This window comes from Oncorhynchus masou, chromosome 23 (genome assembly GCF_036934945.1).
Source record: "Oncorhynchus masou masou isolate Uvic2021 chromosome 23, UVic_Omas_1.1, whole genome shotgun sequence".
Lineage (NCBI taxonomy): Eukaryota > Metazoa > Chordata > Actinopteri > Salmoniformes > Salmonidae > Oncorhynchus > Oncorhynchus masou.
The window spans coordinates 40460375-40466793 of NC_088234.1; positions in this window are offsets into that span (position 1 = coordinate 40460375).

The following is a 6419-nucleotide window of genomic DNA, read 5'->3' on the forward strand; positions in this document are numbered from 1 at the left end:
TCCCCACCTTCCCTCTTTTGACCTCACCCTTTCCTGATCCCCTCCAACTCACAAAGCATGCAATACACTTAAGCTCATCTTTACTACAGGCTGCTCGCCTACTAATCTCACTGCAAGCCCCCTCCAGGTCTCTGATCACCACTTTGTTTCTTTTTCTGTCTCCCTTTCCTTCAACCCAAACCACTAAGCCCCTACCCAGATGGTCATGCACCGTCACAATCTTCTCTCTCTCTCCTCTTCTATCTTATCATCTCTTCTTTCTGCTAAATTATTCTCCCTTCTGTCTCCTGATTCTGCCTCTTTGACCTTACTCTCCTCCCTTTCCGCATTCCTGTGACTCGCACTGTCCCATTTCCTTCCGGCCTGGCTCAGTCCTCCCCTCCTGCTCTGTATCTGAGTCACTCATTGCAAGCTTACAAAACAGGGCTGCAGGCAACTGAGTGAAAATGTAGGAAAACTAAACTTCTGGAGGACCAACCATCTTTTCACTCCCTCCTCTCTAACATTCCTTCCTCTGTATCTGCTGCTATAACCACTTTCTACCAAAGGTGGGACCAAGTCATTGTTTTACAAGTCACAAGTAAGTCTCAAGTCTTAGCACTCAAGTCCCAAGTCAAGAAAGGCAAGTCCGAGTCAAGTCTCAAGTCAAGATCAACAAGTCTCAAGTCAAATTTCGAGTCCTAAACAAGTCATAATGTGCTCTTCACCAAATGTAATACCATTTAATATTTTTTAACAAGAGTAATAGATAGCATATTACATTTACGCAAATCATGAATGCTTTTCAAAATACAGTGGGGCAAAAGAGTATTTAGTCAGCCACCAATTGTGCAAGTTCTCCCACTTAAAAAGATGAGAGAGGCCTGTAATTTTCATCATAGTTCAACTTCATCATACTTCAACTATGACAGACAAAATGAGAAGAAAAAAAATCCAGAAAATCACATTGTAGGATTTTTAATTAATTAATTTGCAAATTATGGTGGAAAATAAGTATTTGGTCACCTACAAACAAGCAAGATTTCTGGCTCTCACAGACCTGTAACTTCTTTAAGAGGCTCCTCTGTCCTCCACTCGTTAGCTGTATTAATGGCACCTGTTTGAACTTGTTATCAGTATAAAAGACACCTGTCCACAACCTCAAACAGTCACACTCCAAACTCCACTATGGCCAAGATCAAAGAGCTGTCAAAGGACACCAGAAACAAGACCTGTACCAGGCTGGGAAGACTGAATCTGCAATAGGTAAGCAGCTTGGTTTGAAGAAATCAACTGTGGGAGCAATTATTAGGAAATGGAAGACATACAAGACCACTGATAATCTCCCTCGATCTGGGGCTCCACGCAAGATCTCTCCACGTGGGGTCAAAATGATCACAAGAACGGTGAGCAAAAATCCCAGAACCACATGGGGGGACCTAGTGAATGACCTGCAGAGAGCTGGGACCAAAGTAACAAAGCCTACCATCAGTAACACACTACGCTGCCAGGGACTCAAATCCTGCAGTGCCAGACGTGTCCCCCTGCTTAAGCCAGTACATGTCCAGGCCCGTCTGAAGTTTGCTAGAGAGCATTTGGATGATCCAGAAGAAGATTGGGAGAATGTCATATGGTCAGATGAAACCAAAATATAACTTTTTGGTAAAAACTCAACTCGTCGTGTTTGGAGGACAAAGATTGCTGAGTTGCATCCAAAGAACACCATACCTACTGTGAAGCATGGGGGTGGAAACATCATGATTTGGCGCTGTTTTTCTGCAAAGGGACCAGGACGACTGATCCGTGTAAAGGAAAGAATGAATGGGGCCATGTATCGTGAGATTTTGAGTGAAAACCTCCTTCCATCAGCAAGGGCATTGAAGATGAAACGTGGCTGGGTCTTTCAGCATGACAATGATCCCAAACACACCGCCTGGGCAATGAAGGAGTGGCTTCGTAAGAAGTATTTCAAGGTCCTGGAGTGGTCTAGCCAGTCTCCAGATCTCAACCATATAGAAAATCTTTGGAGGGAGTTGAAAGTCCGTGTTGCCCAGCAACAGCCCCAAAACATCACTGCTCTAGAGGAGATCTGCATGGAGGAATGGGTCAAAATACCAGCAACAGTGTGTGAAAACCTTGTGAAGACTTACAGAAAACATTTGACCTCTGTCATTGCCAACAATGGGTATATAACAAAGTATTGAGATAAACTTTTGTTATTGACCAAATACTTATTTTCCACCATAATTTGCAAATAAATTCATTAAAAATCCTACAATGTGATTTTCTGGATTTTTCTGGCGATGTAGGCTTGTACACAATTGCCCAACCTTGACACACACACACACTGTGTGCATTAGGCTAACATATGTCAATGGCTTTAGGAACAGCAGTAACATCAGGCAGGGTTTGGGCTACGAACTGCCGAGCCAGTTGTAGCTCAATCTTGGGTGCAATGATCACGTTCCCTCACTGACTGACTGTGTGGATGCTCATTGATTTAATGTTACGTTAGCCAACATGCTACACTAGCAAAGTTATGAATGATATAGCTGTCGGCTATATTAGCCACGATGTACAGTTCTTTGTGCAGCTTCAAATGTCGAAAGTTGGAAGTTGTTGCGCCTCTGTCTGTCACTTTCTTCCCGCATGTTTTGCAAGTTGCAATCCATTTTTTGTTGATACAGCGTAGTCTTTATATCTGAAAATAATAATTTTGGGAATCATTTTTCCAAGGGCTCCATCTGAATTCACTCTTCCGACGTTCCTCTGCACTGCCACGTGCAACTTTTTCTCAGCTGGCACAATTTGATTGGCTGCTGTCCGATTCAAACTGTAATCCGTTAAATGAAGAATTGATGCGCTGCACACTTTTTTTAATAGCATAATTTTATATATTTGGGCTTGGGGAGGGTATCAAGTCAGTTCGAGTCAAAAGGCTCAAGTCCAAGTTAAGTCACGAGTCATTGGTGTTACAGTCAAAGTCGAGTTGACTTTGAGCCTTTTGTGACTCGAATCTGACTCGAGACCAAGTTATGTGACTCGAGTCCACACCTCTGCCTTCTACCACTTAAAATGTCAGTCATCCTATTGAGTCCACTGGTCTAACTCACACAGAACTACCCTACGCCTTGACCTCCTGCAACTAGTGAGGTCTGCCCACCTGCCCGCTCAACCCCATCACAACCTCCCTTCTCCAGACCATCTCTGGAGAACTTATCCCATTCCTCACTTCCCTCATCAACTCATCCCTGACCACTGGCTTCATCTCCTCTGACTTCAAAGTGGCCCGAGTTGCTCCTCTCCTCAAGAAACCAACACTCGACTCATCTGACGTCAAACTATAGACCTGTATCCCTTCTTTATTTTCTTTCCAAAACACTTCAGAGTGCTGTCTATAGTCAACTTTCTCGTTATCTCTCTCAGACCAATCTTCTTGACCCTAACCATCAGGCTTCAAGATGGGTCACTCATCTGAGACTGCTCTTCTCTGTGCAATAGAGGCTCTCCGCACTACCAAAGCTCACTTTCTCTCCTCTGTTCTGACCCTCCTAGATCTCTCTGCTGCCTTCGAGACCGTGAACCATCAGATCCTCCTCCCTCTCAGGGGTGGGTGTTTTAGGCTCTGCACACTCTTACATTGCATCCTACATTGCATCCTACCTGGCAGACAGCTCCTAGTTCTAGGCCCTCTTCTCTCTATACACCAAGTCACTCGGCTCTGTCATATCCTCACATGGTCTCTCCTATCATTGCTATGTGGATGGCACTCAACTACTTTTCTCCTTCCCCCCTTCTGACACCCAAATGGCGACACACATCTCTGCATGCCTGGCAGACATCTCAACTTAGATGTCGGCCCACCACCTCAAGCTCAACCTCGACAAGACAGAGCTGCAGTTCCTCCCGGGGAAGGCCTTCCAGCTCAAAATCAAATCAAATCAATTTATATAGCCCGTCGTACATCAGCTGATATCTCAAAGTGCTGTACAGAAACCCAGCCTAAAACCCCAAACAGCAAGCAAGGCAGGTGTAGAAGCACGGTGGCTAGGAAAAACTCCCTAGAAAGGTCAAAACCTAGGAAGAAACCTAGAGAGGAACCAGGCTATGTAGGGTGGCCAGTCCTCTTCTGGCTGTGCTGGGTGGAGATTATAACAGAACATGGCCAAGATGTTCAAATGTTCATAAATGACCAGCATGGTCAAATAATAATAATCACAGGCAGAACAGTTGGAACTGGAGCAGCAGCACGGCCAGGTGGACTGGGGACAGCAAGAAGCCATCATGTCAGGTAGTCCTGAGGCATGGTCCTAGGGCTCAGGTCCTCCGAGAGAGAGAAAGAAAGAGAGAATTAGACAGGACACTGGATAGGACAGGAGAAGATACTCCAGATATAACAAACTGACCCTAGCCCCCTGACACATAAACTACTGCAGCATAAATACTGGAGGCTGAGACAGGAGGGGTCAGGAGACACTGTGACCTCTCTATCAAAGACCTCTCTATCATGGTTGACAACTCCACAGTGCCGCCCTCCCAGAGTGCAAAGAATATTTGTGTGATCCTTAACAAGACCCTGTCGTTCTCTGCAAACATCAAGGCAGTGACTCACTCCTGCAGGTTCATGCTCTACAACATCCGTAGAGCACAGCCCTACCTCACACAGGAAGCGGAGCAGGTCCTATTCCAGACACTTGTCCTTTCCCATCTGGACTACTGCAACTCGCTGTTGGCTGGGCTCCCCGCTTGTGCCATCAAACCTCTGCAACTTATCCAAAACGCTACAGCCCGCTATGCTTACACCCCAACCCGAGCACTCCGTTCTGCCACCTCAGGTCTCTTGTCCCTCCCACCACTACAGAAGGGCAGCACCCACTCAGTTCAGTCCAAATTCTTCTCTGTCCTGGCACTCCAATGGTGGAACCAGCTTCCCCTTGAAGCTATAAAGCAAAGTCCCTGCCTATCTTCTGAAAACATCTGAAACCCTTCCTCTTCAAACAGTATCTTATATAATCCTCCTCCTCACCTCGGAGAAAACCTTAACCAGCACTTGCACTTGACCCCCCTCTACTGATAGCTACTTTATTTAGGAAAAATGTACTTTCTATGCCTGTGATATGTGGTTGTCATCTTAAGATGAATGCACTTACTGTAAATCGAGCGACTGCTAAATTACTGAAATGTAAATGTAAATCTTCTCCACAGTCTAAGGTTGTTTGCAGAGGGTGAATGGGCAAGACAAATGATTTAAGGGCCTTTGAATGGGGTTATGGTAGTCGGTGCCAGGCACACTGGTTTGAGTGTGTCAAGAATTGCAACGCTGCTCAACAGTTTCCCATGTGTATCAAGAATGGTCCGCCCCCAAAAGGACATTCAGACAACTTGACACAACTGTGGGAAGCATTGGAGACAGCTTTCGACAACTTGTGGAGTCCATGCCCAACTATTTCCGGCTGTTTGGAGGCTAAAAGGGGGTGCAACTCAATATTAGGAACATGTTCCTAATGTTTTGTACACTCAGGAAAGAAAATATGTGCCAAGTGTGGAGGGGAACATGATTACAGCGACTGTGGGAACAAACAAGTGTTGTAATTGTGTGTGTGCAGCATTTGGTAGATGCCAGGTGCAGAGAGAGGCAAGAGAAGCCCAGTGATATAGAATCAATCATGAGGTCTCATTTGCAGAGGCTGTAGGACAGATCGCTGTCACTACTCAGTGGACTGATGGAGCTACTATGACTGTTCCCGTTGTAAGAGGTCCTACTGTCAGAACTGGTGCTTCTGCTAGTCCGACATGGTTTCCAGGTCTGTTCAGAAATCATGCTGTGTCAAAGGACGCTTTGATAGTAAATAAAATGGACGTCGTAGCTGCCATTGGAAAGGTTATTAACACGACTCGGATTGTGGAAAGCAGAAATGACAGGTTGACTATTATTGTGGATACGGCAACAGAGTTATTAGAGGTAACAGATGTTACTGTCAACATTATTTTTTTAAATGCTGAATAATCCTAAAGAAGAAGAACAGACCTTAGACCAGCTAATGAATCAATGTCAAGGTGGACAAGGAGGTTAATTTGGGAGATCCATTTGTACTATCAAGGACTGTGAAGAGAGCAGTGGGAAAGGTGGATTCAATCATGGTGACTAGAAGCGGCCTTGTTCTGATTAATTGTGTAGAGGAAAAACAGAAGATGCGTGCAATGGATCTGGCAAAATTCACCGCATCGGAAGTAACCTGTACTGATCTTCGAAGAAGGGCAGCTGCCAAAGGAGTTACAGTATGTCTGGAGTGTCGTTAGATGACGACTACCTTATTCAGAAAATCCCAGGAGTGATCAGTGCATGTCACCTGACCTTTGTGTCCAAACAATTACAGTCTGGGAATTGCAAAAGATATGGCCACGTGTCAAATGTTTGCAGATGGAAGAAGTATGTTATT